Here is a 23,052-nt window from a genome sequence, read left to right as displayed (position 1 = left end):
TTACTCTTATTATAGAAATATATTAAAGGAATAGTTAAACTAGATAAATCCAAAACCAACTCAACTTGAAAGCACTTATAGACGAAAACAAATCTTTAAAAATTTGGTTGGACTAACTGATGGTTCTACTCAGTTTATAGCTGACATTTAGATTATTATTACCACTGCTGAACGCTTCAAAGCGGTCGAACTTTGGTGAGAGGCACTCAGCTACATAAGGGCTGGGTAGAGTGGTGTCCTCAAGTGGTGTTGGTTTGAACTGAGGCTTTCATTAGTACGTTTTGGCCTCCTTAGTCTGTACCGGTAGATCTACTGTTTTAATAAACGGAATAACTCACAGTTCGGAGAAGCTGGCTTTATTGAAGTAAGCTAAAATACTTATAAGTAATTTATCTCAAACACGATGAGTTATCTTAGACAAATATATGTCGCACCAAACATTTTAAACTCGCGAATTATTATTGGGCTTGCATGTAAACATGGACAGTAACTTTAAACTAGAATATCATACAGATTGCTATGGTTGGGTATGTAATTACTTGATTGTGGTACTACAAATCAAGGTTTAGGAATGATGTTAAGTTATATCTGATCAGGTAAAAAAGCACGATACTCGTGCCGGTTTCTTCCGTCTAAAAAATCTAAACATTCAAACTCAAAGATTTCGCAAAGCATACAGAATTTAAACTTATCCTTTTGAAACAATCACCGTTTTTCCCGACATTTGCCATCGTTCAGTGAAACAAAAAATCACTGTTCCTATTTTTTTCTTTCTGTTAGCTTTAGTAAACATGGCGTGCCACAATATTTTACCGTATTTCCAATTTTAAACAAATTCACGCACCTTACATCTGCAAACATTTACAGGTTATTTAATAATTTTGTAATATTATATATAATGAAATAGACAGACTTTTATATAGGTGAGTTTTTATTTTCGTTGCATAATGTTGCTCTGCACTACTATATATATATTTTTTACGGTACAAAAAGGTAAAATTATGAATAATCCTCAAATTCGTTTTCGGAAAACCCTATACACACTATAGAATTTATGGAATAGATTTATAAAATACAAGCTTTGGCTTTCATGATCATAAATATATAGCAATGTATCATTCTCTTTCCTAAAACGATTAAAACTCCACAGATTATTTGTCACGAACATTGGTTGTAGTTGAACAATAGTTTCCATATGCTATAAATTTAAAATAATAAACTAATAAATGCTTTTAGACTAGTGACTTAAAAATATTAAATTTTATAGAATAAAAGCCCAATTATATTTTACTATAGTAATATGATGTATATATACTTAGTACGAAGCTGTTATAGTAAACGCATTGACAAATGTACTGCTATACATAATAAATCAACGCCACCGAAACTATGAATATCAAAAGTAGTAGAACCACCATAAGGTTTAATAAATTAATTTTACGTTGAACAAGGTTTACCAACTAATGGCATTTTATGGCTTCCCTCGATTCCAGGATGATTTTAATATCCGCAAATTGGTTAGCTATCGTCATATTTTATATCTGCTGAAGCTATAATATATACATTAACAAAATTTCATGTCTTCTCGTATCGATTTTATGAGGAATATAGTAGTAGAACCACCATAAGGTTTACTAAATTAATTTTACGTTGAACAAGGTTTACCAACTAATGGCATTTTATGGCTTCCCTCGATTCCAGGATGATTTTAATATCCGCAAATTGGTTAGCTATCGTCATATTTTATATCTGCTGAAGCTATAATATATACATTAACAAAATTTCATGTCTTCTCGTATCGATTTTATGAGGAATATAGTAGTAGAACCACCATAAGGTTTACTAAATTAATTTTACGTTGAACAAGGTTTACCAACTAATGGCATTTTATGGCTTCCCTTGATTCCAGGATGATTTTAATATCCACAAATTGGTTAGCTATCGTCATATTTTATATCTGCTCAAGCCATAATATATACATTAACAAAATTTCATGTCTTCTCGTATCGATTTTATGAGGAATGTCAGTTCCTAATATTAGTTCCCAATATGTTCGTTTCTTAACATTTTGTAGGGATATATATTACTCTTGTTGCAACAATATCTACACTAGCTGTCTAACGTCTAGCTGATTTACTGAGGACGTAAGACCTTGTGTTACCCAACAACCCAACAAGAGTGACGGCAGCCACACAATCGGATTTCCAAAACGTAATCTGAAACCTCCCTAATGTCGCAGTTTGTGTTGTCAACACAGCTATTTCATGCAACTAAGGCCAAGAAGCCACAATATATGGATGAGTATTCGCACGTGATGAAAAAATGAAAGTTAACAGCAATTCAAACTATTAATAATTGCTAAAATTTATTTTTTATCTCTGTTTCCCAATAAAAACTGATAAAGCTTCTTAGAGAAATGAAAAAAGAAAAACAGATTACTAAAGGAATTTCTTTTTTAAGTAGATAATTTAATATTTCTTTGAAATTTATAGACACCCTGGAAAAAATTCATAGTATATCCACTAGTATAAAAGAGTCTACATATAAGAGATTTGATATGCAAAATCATATGTCTCTAAAGAAATTTTCACCTAAAAAAATATTACAAAATTAACTTGGGATATCCACATTGAAAGCACGCAAAATTAAACTATTCAAATCAAAATTGGCTACCGGCTTATGAATGATAGAACTGAGGTTTCAAATTATTTATGCTGGTTTTTACTTACCCTTGCTTGTAAGCAAAGCCCTCACCCATCAGCTCGTCAAGCTAACCCCACTCTAAGGCATAGTCCAATTGCCTTAATGGTTCTGTTTCCAGTCTCCGACAAGGTCAATAGAATCATAAAGCAGTTCTCGTCCAAAATTTCAAACTATCAAAATTTACTGTAGATGTCGCTCCTCCCATATTGTGATTCCTCTAGCCTGTCTATTAAATTTGTCATTTCGTATTGAAGATTTCCCGTCACTCTGCAAGGTTTTAAAAAATAATGCCTATGTGTAAAAAATACGATTCCACACTAATCAAAACTTACAGGCCTGTCTCCATTTTGCCAGTCTTAAGATAAATACGATATGATACGCGAGTCTTACCGGTATGATTGTGGAGGGGCTGAAAGCTAGAAATCGCACTGTATATTTACTTATTTCCCTATCCAAAGCTTTTTATTTCCTTTAAAACGCCACACTGCTTGAAAAATTAGAATCGAGTGGCAACCGAGAGGTGTGCGCCCCTCTTGCCCTCATCTCTAAGTCAAAGAACTTGAGTCTTCCAAATTTCAAATCTCGTTTCAAATTCTCTAAGTATGAGCTATGGAGTCCCTCAAAGATTTATTCCCAGTCTCACTCTCTTCCAGCCTTATGACAAGAACATAAACTCATGCCTAACGCTCAGTGCGGTCGTACAATATCTAGATGATATAACTTTATGCTTCAACGATATTTCCGATTCAGGTTTTTAATGACATTTTCGTCGAAAATAAGTCAAAAGTGTACAGAAACTCCATATGAAAACTTTTTTTAATCCAATGTTAAAATTTCTATCAATGCTCGGTACACTTTGAATGTGGTTTAACCGTAATTGTAGATAATATCATACTAGATGAAGTTTATTCTCAAAATCCTTGAAACTAATTTCATTCAACATTAAAAAATAATCGTTTATGTACCTTTTACTTGATAGAAGTCTTGCTGTTTTATAAGTCTAAGAAAGAATGGGTCAATGGGGCATGTCTGGTCCCTTCATATGTTTTTTCGCTATAGTAAAAGTTTCTTACTCTGTCTTATTAGATCCAATCAGATTCGAGAACCTTAGATGCAAATATTCATAAGTTTTAACATTTCTTGAGGTAATATGTGGAATCACATATAAATCAATAAATACCTCATTGACTTTGGCGAGGTAGGGTTAACGTAAAAATTAATAAATTCATGTATAATACATTATGGTGCCAGTATGACATCATTAAATATATTTAAAGTTAAAATAAGTATTTGCATAATATAAGTTCTTTTAAAAAACGATTTTATTATATATAAGCATTGTTTCAAATAGTATATGTAGAATAATCTGATGTTAATTGAAACGAACAAAAGTATTTCATTCTTTATATTAAACTTTTGAATAGAATATTTAATTTAAAAAGTTTCCGCCTGAATGGAATCGTAATCTCATTTTTACTTAACCATCACTATGATGCTCAATTTTTATCCAACTCGGCAATGTTACAAAATGCCTTAAACCATAAAGCACCACAACCATTATCTCAATCGATCTTGTTTCTTAGTCATAAAAATAGGTAAATTTTCCCATTAAATTCTCCAAACATAACCAATACTAATTCGTGTTGATTTTTACCAAAGTTTTATTGTTACGGAATCAGAGAGAAGTGGGAGAGAAAGAGAAGGATGGTGGAAGAATGAGCGAGGAGGTGGACAGGTAGTGAGATATATATATATATATATATATATATATATATATGTTCAATAATACTGCAGTACAGTCACCCATCAGAGTCGTGTCATATGAGTGACGGGCGCGTGGCCGGTGTTTGTGATGGAAGATTAAATAGTTGTAACGCTACAGCGCATGATGTATACAATTTGTATTTATAAGAACGGTCATAAACATATGTATAATGCAGTATAACGCAGACCCACTGCAAACGCTGGTCAGCCACTCATATTTCAGTCACGTTACGCATAGTAGATGAGCCAGTTTCCGATCTCTATTATTTATGTTGCTATTATGATTTCCAGCAGAAAAAGTAATACAGAAGTACAAGATGTATTGTTCCTTCTCACCAACTGTGTAATCGTCAGTAATGTTGAATAATAAAACCTTTATAAGAAATATAACAAGAATAATGTAGTCTATTCTCAAATGTAACAATATTAAACGGAAATTACCTGTATGAATTTGTACGTATGTTAAATATTGCTTAACCTCTCATTCATCCTCGTAATTTCTTTTTTTTTTGTTCATCCTTTTACATTTTGATAACTAATGATAGATGTTTTTAGGCTAAACTTAAACAGTTAAAACTTTTTAAATCAATGAATTGTCATAGAATTTATTTAAATACTATTATCTAAAACACTAAAACTGTTCTGTTCGGTTTTTTTACAAAATCTTTTAGCTCAGAATTTGACTTCAGAATTTCCTCACAAGAACGGGGTAAAGGTAAGCCAATATTCTATCGAATATAATCTCTGTTGTATGCTAGCTATTATTTAAATTTAAAAAACAAAATCATATTTACTATATAAACTAAATTAATTGAAATTAAATAATTCTTGATAAAATTTAAATAGGCATTCGTTAGAAAAAAGACAATACGTCTATTTTTTATGCACTACTCAGTCTCAATCTTGAATCTGTAGTTATTAATAAGAACGTTACATTGGGTTTTTTTTTTTTTAATAATTTGCCAATTTCTAAGATAATATATTTTACTTCAATTATTAACCAGAATTTTTTTTTTTTCAGAGAAATCTGAAAATATGGAATGTTTTATTAGCTTGCATTGGATTAAAGAAATAAATGAGGAATAGCTGTTGCAACGCTTAGAAATTAGAGACACTTAGTCTACTAAAAAAGCTCTGGTTCAATCGTTAGACATCCATTCAATGCTAAATTAAGAGGTTTTAACATTGGTTCTTTACGATTACAGTTTATTCAACTTTGGTGTTTAGATATTATCTCAAAGCTAATCAGAGCAAACGAGTTGTCTGCACATAAAACATATGGTTAGAGGTGTTGACACAAAATCAATAATTGAGTTGAGCTTTATTTCTTCTTATGCTTAGTGCTGCTTCTAAAACTGACAATGTCGTTTTTAGACCAGTAAAGACTCATTGTGTTGCCGAGATAATTTTTGACATCTTTGTCACAAACAGTTTGAGTCAAGTGTCAACTTTTGGTTGGATCCTGATCTCAGTACTTAGGTGATGGTAGTGACTTCAAATATAATACCAAATCTTTTTACAGCTTCAATCTTACTGCATCACTTCAGTCATATATGAACTCCATATATCACAAGTCAGGTTTCAGACACTACACTATGCAGAAGTTGAAATGAAGTTGACCTCAACAACCCACATTTTATCAAAACTTCTAACAACTGAATTGTTATGTATAAGTGACTTATATTTTCATTTGAAACTTTACTCTGGTAATCTAATTTAATTTGTTTATAAACGAACCATTGCATAGTGCTCCATTAGGGACATTTCCAATCAGAACATTACTGATTAAGGTTAATATTTTATTTAAATTAAATTAGTAATTAATTTACTTTGTTCTAAAAAGTTAATAGACTCTATTCCATTATAGAAAGTGAATTATTTATGACTCAATTGGATGGGGTTGATAGGATTAACGAATAGCTTACCGGCTTTGTTTTTAGCTAAATCCAATCAGTGAGAGAGCTTTGTTTATTTTAAATTCCACGTGTAAGTCAAAATAGAATGAAGTACAGGCGCTCTTTATTGATTTCTTTTAGTTAATTTAAAATACAGTACTATTCAATACATTAAACCAAAAATCGAAATATTTCGTTACTCTATATTGAACTTTATAGTTATATCTTTAAAAAAAATGATAATACATAGTTAAATAATTATATAAAAATTATAATATTGAAGTAAAAGTTGTTTTTAGCAGACAAAACAATACTATATTTAAATATTACGTTTTAAAATTAAACTGGTTATAACTGTATAATAAAAAAATAAAGTAAATGGGATTAAGAATACATTAAAGTTTACATACTTAGACGATCATACCAAAATTAACATTCGATATTTATCCCATATAAAATGTTTTTAGAAAATATACAAGAATCTGCTAAACATTTTGTTTGTAGCTTTACGTTTGTTTTTATTTACAATTATTTTTATTTTTATATTTGATTTTATTTTAATCGTTTTTTTCGATATGGTAGCGCATTAATAGATATTAATTAGAACAATACAATTATATTGTGTTGGAAACAGAAAGTATAACGGATCTTCCTTGTATACTTATTTTTTTGTATATTATACTTACTAAATAAAATAAAAGGATATTACTGAAACAAAGTGCTTTTCCCTATTACGTACATGGGTTTGTGGTATATATCTTTCTGAAATTCATGTTGGATGACATGGCCTGCAAATTAAAACTAAGCCTATATGAAACAAACAAAACAAATTTAGGCTAAAATATACGTCACCAGACAGTTCAAGGTTAACTTCTCTTAGACGTTTTCTATAAAGATACCATCATCAGAGAATATAAAAAACCTCTTAGGTTTAATTTACTATAACAGCTATATTTAGGCTATAAAATCCAAAAAAAACGCAGGTCATAAAATATTTTGTGATTTCAATTTACATTTGCATTACCCAAATGCATTATAGTGAGACTATTTTTCCGTTCTAATATACCAAATTACATACCTTTGTTGATTGCAGTTGTGAAACCATTGGTGACTGAATATGCCTTGAATTTATGGCATTGGCTCAGATTTGAAGTTTTAAAGCATTTCTATTAAGTTTGTTTTCCTGAGTTAGCGAACAAACACACTGTTACTGTGATAAAATATCAGTAGTACTCCTTGAGGCACTTGCAGTAGGTACACTTCGATAAACTGCTAACAGATTATTACTAAAGACTCGAACTTTATCACTTTTGTCTTTAATAGCTACTATAAGAAATTTTCAGATTTCTGAAAGATGCCAGTTTTTAGGCCAAACAATCAATAAAACTTATATTTCTACACTAACTGCGTTGCATTTAATTTGGAAGCATAACTCATTGCTACATATGAGAGAATTTCTTTATTCAGTTGAAAACTATTAAGGATTTTAAAATAATCCACAGTTGTTGTTTCTTGTTGTAAGGAACACAATTACCTGTAACGTCAGAACTTATACTAGTGTCATCACATGGAGACCTTCATTTCGCAACTCCCCTAACTTAGTTGAACCACATATCGAGGGAACTTCAATGATTTTAGTACGGAGATTTTCTACAAACATATATACTAGTTAGAACGTCCTACGTTGTGTAGGCAGAATTAGCATTACTGAAAAGTTTGCAGTTTATTTTTAACTGTATCAAAACAAACGTATTCGAGTACTTATAAATCTTAAACTAGATAAGGTAGATTTTTATTAACAGATGTCCGAATATCTAACCCGTAGTGATGATTTTACCATAATGTGTTTGCGTTATACTGACTCTAACCAAATCATTAGCTGGAATATACTTTTTCTACCAAGGTTTTCTCTCCAAAAGCGCCAAGTGGAATATATTATGTCCGAAAGGTGAGTTTGAAAAAAATAGGAAAAAGTAGCAATATAAATGATCGTAAAAGAGTAGTACGTGCACTCATTAAAATGTAAAAGTAAAGTGCTGTAACAAAACAAACAAACAGGCGTTCAGCAACGCGTCCAGTTCACAGCTCTGCTTACTTAATTATTTATACACATACTACTAAAAAACTCTAAACCCTCAGTGACTTTCTAAATGCGTTTTAAATGTAAATTGAATGTTATACAGCGTCATTTAATGGAGTAATAAAGATTTCCATGTCTGGTTCTTCTTCGTTACGACCCTAATAGTGTTTGTTATATAGAAGTATAATTTATTTATGTTAATACCACCATAACCTTTTATAGATAATTATTGATAAATTTCGATTAACTTTTAATTTTAGTATTGAGTTTAGCTCCAGTTCACCTTCCTTTTATTGCGTCGTCTGGTATCTCTGGCCCTGTCTCAGACTTGACTCCTGGAACCTAGAGTCCATGTTTACTGAATAGATCAAAAGAAATTCGACGATGAAAAGGCTCAAAACGAAACATTTACATTGTTTCGCCATCAGAGACACTTATACACAGGTGAAGTGGTAGTCTTATTAACTCATTAGGTATACAATTGAGTGCACTACGATTTGATACACGCGATCTCTAAACACTGTGGAGCAACCGAGTTGCTAAAGAGCAGACCTAAAGAATGCAGGCCACAAAAACTGTGTACTGGACGACTAACCACTGACAAAGTCCTATGAAATTATTGGAGGGGGCGTGTGTGAATCTTTTGAAATATGAATATTAGTGTATTCAATGAAGAATAATTAGTAAAAGTGAACGGTCTAATATTTTCTTTTCTTTCTTTGTTAAAGAGGAAATTTTTAACAAGTATCTTACTGAGACTATTACTGCTGGTTATGTGGCATTCGCCTGTGAAACACTGAACATGGTTGTTTTTAAGGTACAGCCATACAACATTACATTAATAAAACAAGAATATTACAAGGTATAAGAAACTTAAATTAGAATATTATTTTGTAATTTTCGTAGCTAAATAATACGCCTCCAATTAAAAAGATACCCTTTGAACAGAGGCTTATAACTGTATTATCGGTGGAAAGATATCTAAAAGAAGATTTATTATGTTGGCTAATTGAAATCTGTAAACTTAAATATATGTACTTTTGATTTACGCTTGTAAAATTAGGACCCATTTTCTAAAAAAATGATATTAATTCAATTATACTGTTAAAATTTTAGCTAAGAAGCCTTTTATCTAAATCAATAGAATGATTCTTTACTTTATCATGTTATTTATTACACATTAAATAATGTAAGTGAAAATTACATACTGTAAAGTGTACAACATCTCACCGTGCCAAACGTAAAGGAAAGAAAAGATTTATCCAAGCTTTGTGTGCATTATCTCACTCAACGAGTCCACAACCGTGGCTTCTCGAGAACTCGTTTATTCCGACTTCAAAGACAAACAGATTAGATCACGAAATATTGTATTAGAGAATTTCCACGATTAAATTATACGTCCTTGTAATGGAAAATATTACAGTGTTTTCTTATATGTCAAAATTAAATCACTGATACACTACATGAAATTAATGTGTGTTCTTACTTAGAATATTACAACTTTCATATCAATATGATTAAGATGTCAGATGGAGTAAAATAAATCAGAATGATCTCTCACGCCAAGAAATATATACATTACATATAAGTTTGGTCTCTATCTTATATATCAGCTTCGTTACAAATATTAATAAATTTCTACATTTAGCTCTAATTATTCACCTACTTTATAAGAATTGAAAAAGCTTTTTGATTGCTGTATCACTAAAATAGAGTTGGAATTAATTTTTAAATATTACACTTATAACATGCATTTTCTTATACCGTTTGAGCATGTATGTCAAGTATTGTCAAGTACGCATATATGTACCGTTGCTTTCATTAAAACTGTCGGTAAATTGTTGTCCTTTTCAGATTACAGTAGGATTAATGTTGATATTAAATATAAACTGGTTGTACGTAAAAATAAAAATTTTAACATTTATATTTGAATAATTCTAAATTACCCCAGTGCCAATACACATAATTATGGCCTCATTCAATTTTACAACACAATATTTATATCTAGTTTCTATGTAGGCCATCTCCCCAAAGGTTTTTGATTCGTGTTTCTATGACCTGAACAGACCACTCAAGAACCAAAACTATCTAAGACAGAACGCTCAGCCCGATACGGGAAAAGTTATTTTTCATTTATAAATCTATAATTAAGACTGTAAACCCAGTAAAAGTATATCATCATAATTAACATGGATACGAGTTCAAGTTTATCTTAGGACTAAAAACACATCACAAGTAAGAGGTAAGCGGATATAAATTTTTTAGTGCTGGGACACTAAAACCTCCGTAAACCCTCGAGCTTCTTAGCGACTTTGATGTCTTAATCTTAAAAGTCTTATATTCCTGTTACCTCTAATGAACAAGAGGTTCTATAATGTCTTCTCTACTTATGTACCAATAACGTAATCACATTATAAGTTAACATAATATTTACGTTAACTTCTACCACCAAGAAATTCTAAATACGCAAAGAAGCTATGTAACAAAAATTTTGTTGATATCCAATTGAATTTTATATTGTGACATAAAAATTATTCAAATTTTTGAAATTTAGTGGCCTTGAATTGACCATTTTGGATTTTAGTTCCCTAATAAAATATGAATAACCTGCTGAGACATACCTTAATAGTTTGTTATTGAGATATTTGTTACAAAACATTAGGTGATATATCATTCAGAAAATACTTAATAAAAGAAAACCTTCATTAAATACAAAACGGGAAAATCGCCACACCGCATGTCGCCTAACATGCTTCGTTGAGTTAAATGCACACTTTCAAGTCAACCGTTCATATCATTAGGAAACAAGTCTAACATAGTATCACGTGTTAAAACGTGAAACGTCCTCTATGTTTTTAAATATTTATTTCAGCTGATAATTTCTCGTTACTATCATCGTTACACACAATTCCTATGTAATAATTCTTTCTTATGATCAGCCTAAACCCATGCACCACTATCGCTTTAAATTTCAAATCTAAAATTTAGTTCTTTTTCGAGATCTCATGCTGATAGACAGAATGGAAATTTGTTCATGTTTTATAAATAGAGCTTTAAAACAATATTTTCGGCAATGGACTGAGATAAAAATATAAAATATGATATGTATAACATTTTCATACCAAATTTAATAATTATACAAACTTAAAATATCTTTTATTGTCTGCACGTCATAAAACATCACTTGTAATTCTAAGCCACTTTTACAATATTCCATAAATATATCTTGAACACACTGTACAATAGTGATAGTAAATGTTTAAATATCATTTCCAACTAGGACCTATAACCTGCATCAAAAAGCGATATAAATAGAACTCAATCACGTTGCCAATATCACAAACCCGACATCTCCTAGAGATGTGTGACAGTAATCCCCTACGCTGAGCCACCAAATCACATTTATTTTACAAAATATTGGTAGTATATATTTAAAATCGACATGAAATTATCATTCATATTCGTTAAAATGTATTGCTTAAATAGACCGTGCATAAATGATAAAACTTCGACATCAACGATATTTTTTGATTTTATGTTGAGAGTTTTGTCTATTTCATCGATCATTTCTGATTTTGTTTTATCATTAGTTTTGCTAGGCAATTTTACAGCGATTGATTAATTTTTTTTCATCATTAAATATTTCAAGATTTGCCTGTACATTTTTTAAAATGTTTGTTTAGTTTACGCATTTTTTCTACATTGTACATCTTTTAATGATTGACAATTTGATTTTCGGCAGCCCATTGTCGTAAATAATTTAGTTCTTACTCATAAATGTCTTTGATTTTTAGATAGATTTTAGAATTATAATGTCGGGTATAGTAATGCTCAAAGACCTTTTTTACAAAACGGGCATGATATTTTTTTCTCTCAATTTAAAGAAGAGAAATTTAAACTAGCGATTTTTAAATTCCAATTTTATAGTAAACTTTGGTAAAATACCGTTAAAATTCCATGGAAAACTTCACACTCTGTATGTTGACACATTGTCCTTAAAAGGGTGCTTGAATACAGATTATGATAGTTATTTTTTAGAATTCTTTGGTAAATTGTTTGTTCAAATTTATTTTTAGAACTGTATTATAAATTATTTCCTCAAATTTTATATTGGAACTGTATTGATAATAGTTTTTTTCATACTTGTCTTTTGAACCGTAGTTATATTGATTTTCGGTATTTCCCAAAAGTGCGCTAGGACCGCCACACTACTATCTACTACTTATAAACATGTGTATATATATATATATATATATATATATATATATATATATATATATATATATATATATACTTATTAAATTTGTATAAGAGGCAATAGCCTAATTTAATTTCAATAAACATTGAAACACAAAAAGTACTTTTTGTGGTGTAATGGTAGCACAATCACCCGGCAAGTGAGAGATCCGGGTTCGAGTCCCGGCGGAGCAAGCACTTTATGTATATATATATATATATATATATATATATATATATATATTCACTTCGAGTATATAAAAGCAGAATTGCTCTGTTATATCAATTATTAGACTTCTTGATATAAAGTTCCTTTAATATTTCGGCTTTTTGCCGTTTTCAAAAAAGTATAATAAGGTATAATACAAAATAACAACACAGCAACAAAATTTACAAAAGTAAATAAATAAATAAAAACTGACATAAATAAACAAGAATTTTTGAACATGTGATTAACACCAAAGAGAAATAAATAATATCATGAACAGAGAATGAATTTAGAAAAATAATTTAGAAAAAATAATACATAATAAAAACAATTGACTATTTCATCTTTTATTCAGACCAAAGGGTACTTTTGATTTTAATATTAACTGATGTGCCTGTTCTAAATTTTCTAAGTCAATTTTGTTTCTATCTTCGGGTACTTTGCAAGTACCTGTCAGTGCATAACATTGTTCCAAATTTTGTTGGTGGCCTAATGCGTGTTGTGAAACCAATTTTTCATCCTGTTTTTTAGACGAACAACGATGATTATTCATTCTTATGTGCAATGGATTTGTTGTCAATCCAACATACAAATATATTGTTATGTAATAATTATAACTTCACCCCACTTCAAGAAACATTTCCTATTTGTAAAAGGGAACAAAAAAAACAACCGCTTTTTTTGGTTTTTGTTTTTTTGCTTGTTAGTTATCTTTAAATAGCAATAAACTAACTGAATACGAGCATGAGCTTAAAAACTTAGTATTATATTCCATATTATTTATTGACATTTGAAGTTAGATGGGTTTTTCAAATTCTAGTTTGCTTTAAAACAATGATTTCTCTACTGTATTATTAACGATAGATAGTGTAACAATAGACAATAAAAATCTGTTTTCTTTCACTCAGAATAAAACGACGAAACAAAACGGGCAGAATATGTACTTATGTTTAGCTAAATAATATATTAATAATAATCGGTCTATTTTATCAACCTTTCCTTGGGTATAAGGAAGATAATAAACAACCGGAAATTATTTGATGAATTACGTTTGATTATAATATTATTATAGTTATAGTTCTTAGTCCTAGGTACTGATATTTTCTGTATTAGGACAACAAGGCAACTCATATTTTAGCACTGGAGAACCTTGAGCGGACCTTAGAACGTATTTTGATCTAAGTAAATTTCCCTGACCATTGAATGTATATATTTTCTTGATTAAGGCATTGCGACAGAAAGACTCTACTGTAACGTCAGGAATTTAATTAATTATAACCAAGTATGTACGCCCCTAATCTATAAGAACAAATAGAAACGAGTAAAAATTTTATTTATTTTCATATTATCATATCCTTGGGCACTGAAACAATGAGTACTAGATATATTCCTGTGTCTGGTTAAAAGCTATCATGACGCTGCATTAAAGGTGGTTTCACTAAAAAGACTTCGACGTTCTGTTTTGCTGATTGCGTATGAAGCCACGAAAATAGATAGTATAGAGGCAAATTGACGTAAGTTTGCCAGCTGTTTGACTTGGAAACTACAAAACATATTATAAAAAAATAATAGTCACTTCCCGGGATAGTTTATTATAAACAATCTGGTGGTTTTAATACGTATGGTATTTTAAGGATTTGTTTAATGTATTCACAATAAAAAATTGTATATATACTCTTTCGCTAAATGGATTATAATATGTATGCGGGCAGATAGATTTGTTTATTTTTGGATAGATAGCACTATTTGTAATAAAAGATTACATACAATTGAATATTCTACAAATTTACTTGTTATCGAAACTGTCACAAATAGCAGTATTGGTTTACTTTCTACATAAAAGGTTTGCACACGTATAATAGAAATGTAATCACTGCCTAATTGAAAATAAATTATCTAATGGAGTGTAATAACCTTTTTTTACAAACCTTCCATAATTTTTATGTTAGATTGATGGCAAATCTTATCAGTCAAGTTAATTAATACCAAAATCTTTATATCTATAAAACGGTTAGGTAAGAAGTAACCTAAGAATAAAAATGTCTAAATTGTAAATATACACTAGATGTTAAAACGGTCACACAACATTCTGTAGCTGATTAGTATTCAAGATTCCAAATAACGCATGTTTAAAAGCATAGGTCGAAAACTTTGTAGTGTAACAGCTAGGCGCATTCTTGTGTGTTTTTATAAACAGATAATAATATTTATAATATTTCACATTGAATATAAAAATTAAGAGGAACCTTTAAAAAGTGACTGTTTGATTTTCCTTAATATTAATAATCTTTATAGCTATATGCTACGAAAATAATTTAAAATGACATAAGTAGCCCTAGTTACTTTCTAACATATAAATACAACCTTCCTAAAAACTAAAAGTTATAATCACTGTGTTTCAAATTTTAGTGTTTTATATTTGCACCATCATGTACATTATTTATACCTTAACTATTTTTATGCTGGTTTGATGAATATTACTAAATGTAACTACATATCGGCTATAAGGTACTAAAAGGTATACTTGTATACCTATATATACCCATAAGTGTAAAAATAATGTATAGAAATGATTTTTAGTTTTTTTTATAAAAATGGATCTTTTAGTTGTTAATGTGGTCCGAGCGTTGTTAATAAAACATCAAATATTTGTTTGAAATATATTTTGACAATTTTATGTAAAAAAAGTAACAGATTTCAGAGTCACGTATGAATTAAATATAGAACATGAACTTTAATTATTTTCCGTTCTTTAGTTTTAAATAATTTATAGATGACATGTTATGTAGGAATTTAAATCAAATACTGATAAATTACCTCTTTATATTAAACATATATATTATTTATAGACTGTCTGAGCTTTATCGAAACCTATCACTCAAAGTGCCGGAAAAAGGTCAAGTATGTTTGTCTGCCTATGTGTTCGATATTTTGAAAATGAACAAACCTGTGGATTTTGACTTTTTATCGAGCGGTATTTTTAAATAGGCAACGCAAAGTCGTGGTTTTGATGGGCATTTCATTAAGCCTGTACATGACCTTAACTATTCACAGGAGATCTTGGCAAATAGTTTACCTATATATTTTAGTTTGCAAGAAAGTTCATTTCTAAGCAAACTAGAAATAGTTTGAGTCTATCCATGGGATTTGCATCATTGATTGATTGATTGATTTATTTATTTATTTCCAAAATGTATGTACAGAGTAAAAATAGAATACATAACAAATATCTTATAGAAAATTATCCCCACATGGGCATCAGCCTGTGTGTGGGGAAACAAGGTCCTCAGTCTGCACTACCAATAACACTAAAAAAACTTAAATTAAAATAAGGAAATGAATTGTCATTAATAAAAACATTTTCATTAACAAATGAAAAATGAAGATTTAGCCTCTAAAATAAACCATACAAGGCCAGAGCATGGAATACATGAGTAAATTTAGTTGATAAATAATCTAAAATTTGAAAGGAATATACTTATTTACAAAATACAATTTGAAGACTTAAAAATGTAATTTATAAAAACTTGTAATAGTTACTGAAACGGGTACATTTTTTTCTCTGATTTTCTAGGAGCTGTATGAGTTTTTTTATGTCTCATTACCTGTTTATCAGTCTTTAGTAAAATTTTCTTAAGAACTAAATAACCAATAAATTTAAATTATGCTTCTATATACGAAACATAGAATTTGATGAATGCAAATGTCACTTCAAGGGATTTAATGCATGTAATATGTCGGAAAATATTTTGACAATGACCTTATGGGTCATTTTATGCATGATAAAATGACAGAATATACATTTTCAATTCGACGCAGTGCACTCATATGACATGTGACACATTAGGAGTCTAATGAAATGGGCAATAGACTTGAATATAACGAGAATAAATCTTTTCAAAATCTTGTGTTAGCTTTATCAGGCGGGCTTTATTAATTTAGTAAAATCTCTAAATATCTCGGCCCCTAAGCGCTTAATAGAGTATAACTTACTGAGTGGACGTGTATAACTCTACACAACTCACTACCCTACATACAAATAAAGCAGGTACTTTACCTATCTAGTGTGTCACATGGGGCTGTCAAGCCAATGCGAGTTTTGGTAAACTCATTTTGAACCTCTCAAAGACCAGCAGTTCCACATTACTCTAAATATCCATCTCCTCTTTCCACATTTGTTGCAAAATCTTTAGTACATGTTGATCAAAGCCAAAGAATAGTATTGTATTGACTTCGTCGATTCATCCACTCTACAGGCCTTTAAGGACGGCATAATATCCGTCGTACATTTGAAATATATGAAACTTTTTACACTAAGGAAATGAATTGTTTGAACTGGAAAGAATATTTTATATTTACAAGTACAGTAGTTAGGATTTTTTTTCATATTATGACGGTTATCATAGGATAACACAAATTGTATTTTAAATAGTAAAGAAGAAAAATTTAAAATATTTCGCTTGGAACCAATGAAACTATTGCTCAGCGTACGTTCAACTCCCTTGAAGCCAAACTTTAAGCAAATACGGACTTCAAACCCTCCACTTCAACTTAATGTACGTATGTCTACCTTGCCCTAGGTCCAAGGTTGATTGTCCTGAACCTGACTGGTCCTACCCTCACTATGTGCTGCACCATCATGGTGTGTTCAAGTCTCTTAGTAGGCACGATTTTTGATGCCAGTTACAAGACCAGTTCATGCCTCTCTCTCAATGATGAAAAATTAAAAGACCAAAAATTAAACATTAAATTTGTATTATTTGCATCCAGTTGTTTACAACGTTTATTCCCATGTGGTATGATATATTCTTACGCTTCCCTAGTGCATCCAAAGTCCTTACCTGTCATATAATTGTTTTTTCGACATCATAATTGGACATAACAACGTCGGAGAAGTACTATAGCTTCAAAACCCACTCATAAACTCCGGAAATGGCTTTGTTACTCCTCTAAACTTCTACTGGGGTTTCCTGAATATAACATCGAGTCTTCTGTCTTTTTACAGTAATCACATGATTCCTATTTTTCTATATTATGCTTATATTCGTTCTCTGAAAGTTACTCCTTTAAAAACATCATAGACTTCTCCCTTGAGAACCTTACCATGAATAAATACTTTGCCTTAATGTCAAAATCTATCCATGTAGCTTCCTCTTTCGCTGCTTAATGACTGCTAAATATCTGATGCAGTTGCTCTTGACCTCTGGTAGTAATGGTGATGAATCCCTTTTTACTGAAACTGTCCAAAAATAAAACTGTTTCGCGTGAGAACTTAATAGTGTGGTTGACATCTCTCATCCCTGTCCCTCTACAGTTTCGTGACGCTATACACTGGATGAGATATATCAGCCATGCCGTGCTATGCGTGTGGCAAATAAATACGACTTCGGTGAGTGACATAATTCCGCTATTAAACTCCTTTTCTCTCTATTCTTTTCCACAATATTCAAGTTTATTAAATTTATTCTTGTTTTAAAATGTGGTCTAAACATTTTTATTATTGCCTTCGAATCAGGGTGTTTAGACTAATCGGATTGAAATATGTATAGAAAGTTTTACAGTAAATAAATGAAAAATAATTGAAAAAGAAACAATATGTTCTATATAAAGTGTTTAAAGATACTTTTATATAATTCTGATTGTCATAGTGAGTAAAACAACAATAAATTTAAAACATTGTAATACTTTCACATATAAATGATTTTTATGTAAATGAACTTTATTAAAACAATAGTCTCAGTTTACTAACTAAATACGATTATAACATATAATTGGCTTTGCAATATAACTACAAATGTGACAGTATTACAAAAAATAACTGATATTGAGTTATACAATCCTGTAATGCCAATAAAGATTTTTATATCTTCGGATCAATCTTTTGTCAATCATATCGCATTTCCAGAAAGTAGATTATTTGCGATGGGAAACAAATACCAACAATGGCGGATCAAACACGAGAGACGAAGCTTCAAAGACGTGATATTACGACTGATAACGAGACGAGCCCGCGGCTCTGTCCGTGTCTTGGTCTGTCTGTCACACGTTCGTCTTTACAATGTGGGTCGAGAGGAAGCAGTCGGTCAAGTAAGCAGTGAGTCGAAGGAAGGACTCGGACTTATGAATAGTTGTGGGGTTTTCACCAAAATATCATGAAATTATAGTCTAGGAGCCACAAACAAATTGGCATAGTATAAGCTCAAAACATGTGTTTGCTTGAAGTCAATAAAGAATATTTCATAAGAAAGATTTGATCGTGATTCACGCTGGATTTCTGGGGGGTATAAATGAGTTATTATCAAGAGGGTTTAACACCCCCCAACCTAATCTTGTGTCTTGACTTACGCAAACAAATGAATGCTTAAGATAATCCTATGTAACTTGATACTTATTCGGTACTTATTTATTTATTTACATACGGTATACACCATTTCACATTTGTTATAGGTATTGTGAAAATACAAGAGGAGGCTTGATATAAACAACTTACATAAATAGTTTACATGCATACATGCTAAAGCAAACAGAAGCAAAAAAATAAGCAAAACAAGTGCCAAATAACATCAACATCGTGAATAAAAAGAAAAATTACAACAGCAGTATAGTTCATAAACAAGTGCAAAATGAAGGTGGAACCGTAAAAAAAGACTTAATTAAAGTACCGGTAGCTTTATACGCCATTACTAAACCATTTTATCCTCCCGAACCTTATTGTAATAAGCCACTGATTTTTATTTTACAACAATAAATAATACACATAAAATCTCTTTAAATGAATAGAATTTTTAATAGTATATCATATTATATGCTTGAAGGTTATTTTTGACGATGGAAAGATTGTGAAGGAAACAGAATTTTTCCAGACATTTGCCATCGTTCAGTGAAACAAAAAATCAGTAACACTACATTTCGAGATCTGCAATCTGATCTCTTCTTCAGGTAAAGAACTAACCTAATACATAATTACAAACTAGGTTAAAAGAAACAAATCTTACCAAAGCGTTGTGGCACGCCTAAGTCAGGAATCACAACCTACATGTTGATTGTCAACTTCACTAATTCTATAAACATGCACTTAGTAAAAAAATATACCAAACACTGATCATTAAAACTTAAATACAGAATACAGGTCACAATACGTCTTCATTCGTCTACTAACCACCTACGACTGACCAGAGGGACTAGCTAATGGTAATCGTCACGGCTTGCTAAAACAAGATGGCGGAAATAAAAATGAAGGGTGACATAAATTGGCCCTTTCGTTACTATTGGTTGGTACGATATGAACTTCTTAAAAACATATTGTGACTCCGCATTGGTTTATAACAAATATCTGATCCGTTTGATACTTTTGGATTTCTCTTTAGTTCATTTTTTAGAATTGGCAACCAAAGCGGCCTAATCTCGACTGATGGTTGACTGATTGGTTGGTCTGCCAATTTAATGTATGTTGCCCCAATTAATTTCCTTTTGAAGAAATGTGGTTCCCGATTTGTGAGATTGGGTAAGATTTGTTTATTTAACCTAGTTTGTAATTATGTATTAGGTTAGTTCTTTACCTGAGATCAGATTGCAGATCTCGAAACGTAGTGTTACTGATTTTTTGTTTCACCGAACGATGGCAAATGTCCGGAAAAATCCTGTTTCCTTCACATATAATATGCTTCAATTAAACATTCTTCGTGGTTTTGATTATTTTCCAATCATTAGTATTTTAGCGGGAACTGGAGAACGGACTATGATATTAATGGCCACAAACACTAACCTCATCATTTTTCAACACTACATAACCTCAGCATTCGCAAAAGGTCGGCAGGTGGACTGCATTTATCTGGATTTCGCAAAAGCCTTCGACCGGGTTAGTCACAAACACCTATTGGCTAAATTGGACTCTCTAGGATTCTCCAGTTCTCTCCTACAATTCTTCCAATCCTATCTTCGGGGTCGAACGCTGAGTGTGAGGTGTGGTACTGCTATTTCTCACCCCATTGGTGCTGAGTCAGGAGTTCCTCAAGGGTCACATCTGGGACCTTTCCTTTTCAACCTCTTCATCAACGACATTGGTGATGCCCTGACCGCCAAACATCTTTTATTTGCTGATGATGTGAAGCTCTTTCTGGAATCATCCTCGGGCCATGATGTGGACCGTCTCAGGTCGTCATTAAGGGCAGTGGGAGCACTGGTGCTTTAAAAACGCTATGGACCTGAACGTATCTAAATGTTCAGTTATGACCTTTTCCAGATCACGGAATCCACTTTTTCATGACTATTACCTTGGCAGCGAAATTCTCCATAGAGTCTGGAAGATGAAGGACCTTGGTGTCATAACTACTTCAACTCTCCATCCCGATGAGCATGTGCGGTTCATTTGCAGGAGAGCCAACTCCACGCTTGGCTTCATCTTTCGTTTCTCTGGGGGGCTGCATTCTGACTCTCTAGTAACATTGTATAAGACACTAGTGCGTCCGCTCCTGGAGTACAACTCTTCTGTGTGGGCTCCGTATCAATCTACTCTCATATCGGATATTGAGAGAGTCCAGGTCCGATTCATCAGGGTTGTTGGCTGCCGAATGGGATACAACTACCTTGAAGTCCCTGTACCACTACTGAAGTCTCACTTCCGCCTTCATGACTTAGACATTCGTAGAAGGATTCATGACTCAGTTCTCCTCATGAAGTTGATCAATGGTGTTGTGGGCTGCCCTGAGCTGTTACAGGAGCTTCCTTTTCACACTCCTGGTCGTACAAGATCCCAGGATTTGTTTGAGAGGCTTCAGTACTCTACGTTATACCAGCAACGCAGTACGCTCCCACGCCTTTTACAACTCGGGAATGAGATAGGTGGATCTGTGGACTTTTTCTCTCCTGGTGTGGCTCGATTTCGTAGCCAAGCTGTGCGCCTTCTTACTGCGAACGATGGAGTTGGTGATGAGTGATTGGTGGCGCCTTTGGAGGGTCACATATCAGTGTTGTAATGAGAAGTTTTATAAATTACTGCTTGTTGTCTTGTTTTTTATTGCTTGTTAAATGTTATAAATGTATTTATTGTTTGTTATTATATATTATAAGATACATTATTACTTTTTTATTGGTTCATATAGTTGGTGTTATTTATTTGTTGCTGGTTATCTTTGGATGTATTGTTGCTTGTTGTACTGTATTATAGGATAATTTATCTCTTGTTGTATCGGATTTAACATTTCTTATAAAATGGTGTAATGCCGTGTATAAATAAATAAATAAATAAATAAATGGCAATGAAAATAGATTACCTTTCTGCAAATGCTATGTATGTATATAAATAGATAACATAGTAAGAATACATTATTTAAATGTTAGAGCACTACATTGATATATGCTAAGAAGTTTTAATGTCAAGTATGTGATCCAAATCGACAGAAATGTAGAGCAAGCTAAAATATAATCATCTCTATATATGGAAGGCAAAACCCTTCACTCACTCATTCATCATTAGTTATCATTACAACTTCAAAATATATTTAAACTTGAACACATGTATGCGTCATGACTGAAATAGAAAATATGAAACATTTGAATACAGATAAAACATCTAAAGCGGTTCAAATGTAGCTGCAGCCATTATAAGAACTAATTGTTATTTCACATTCACGCTGTCCTGTGAAAATTAAATTTTAAACACACATGTGGCTCATGTTTCCAGGATAAAAAGAAAAGTCTTTAAATGTCGAGACATGTTCGTCTGATGATATCCAAAAAAAGGCGATTACAAAGTAGGTCAAAACGTATTCGTTACAACCTTTCGACACCTGATACACCTAGACACCTTACATAGTGAAATCTAGGTGAAGAGGTGTTTTCACCAGGTGCACAATAGTTAGTAACTTATAGTGGGAAAGTTTAGCTGTATAACGTTACAATGACATAAAATTCTTGTTATGAGTTTCACGAGTGAGCTTAAACAACACATTTCCACGTGGTAACCAACTTACAAACTCTAACTTTCAACATATGTTCTCTCTTGATGTCTGGGTTTAGAGTTATATAACTGGTTGCTCCAAGAAATTGTGTTTCGGGATTTAACATTCTTTGTTACCTTAAAAATCTTTGTTAGAAGTTGAGCAATTAAACTTAAACCAAACGTTCTCACTCCTGCTCTAAACAGGTGCATAATGTGAATTTTATTG

This window comes from Homalodisca vitripennis, chromosome 1 (genome assembly GCF_021130785.1).
Source record: "Homalodisca vitripennis isolate AUS2020 chromosome 1, UT_GWSS_2.1, whole genome shotgun sequence".
Lineage (NCBI taxonomy): Eukaryota > Metazoa > Arthropoda > Insecta > Hemiptera > Cicadellidae > Homalodisca > Homalodisca vitripennis.
This window is presented reverse-complemented; position numbering follows the sequence as displayed.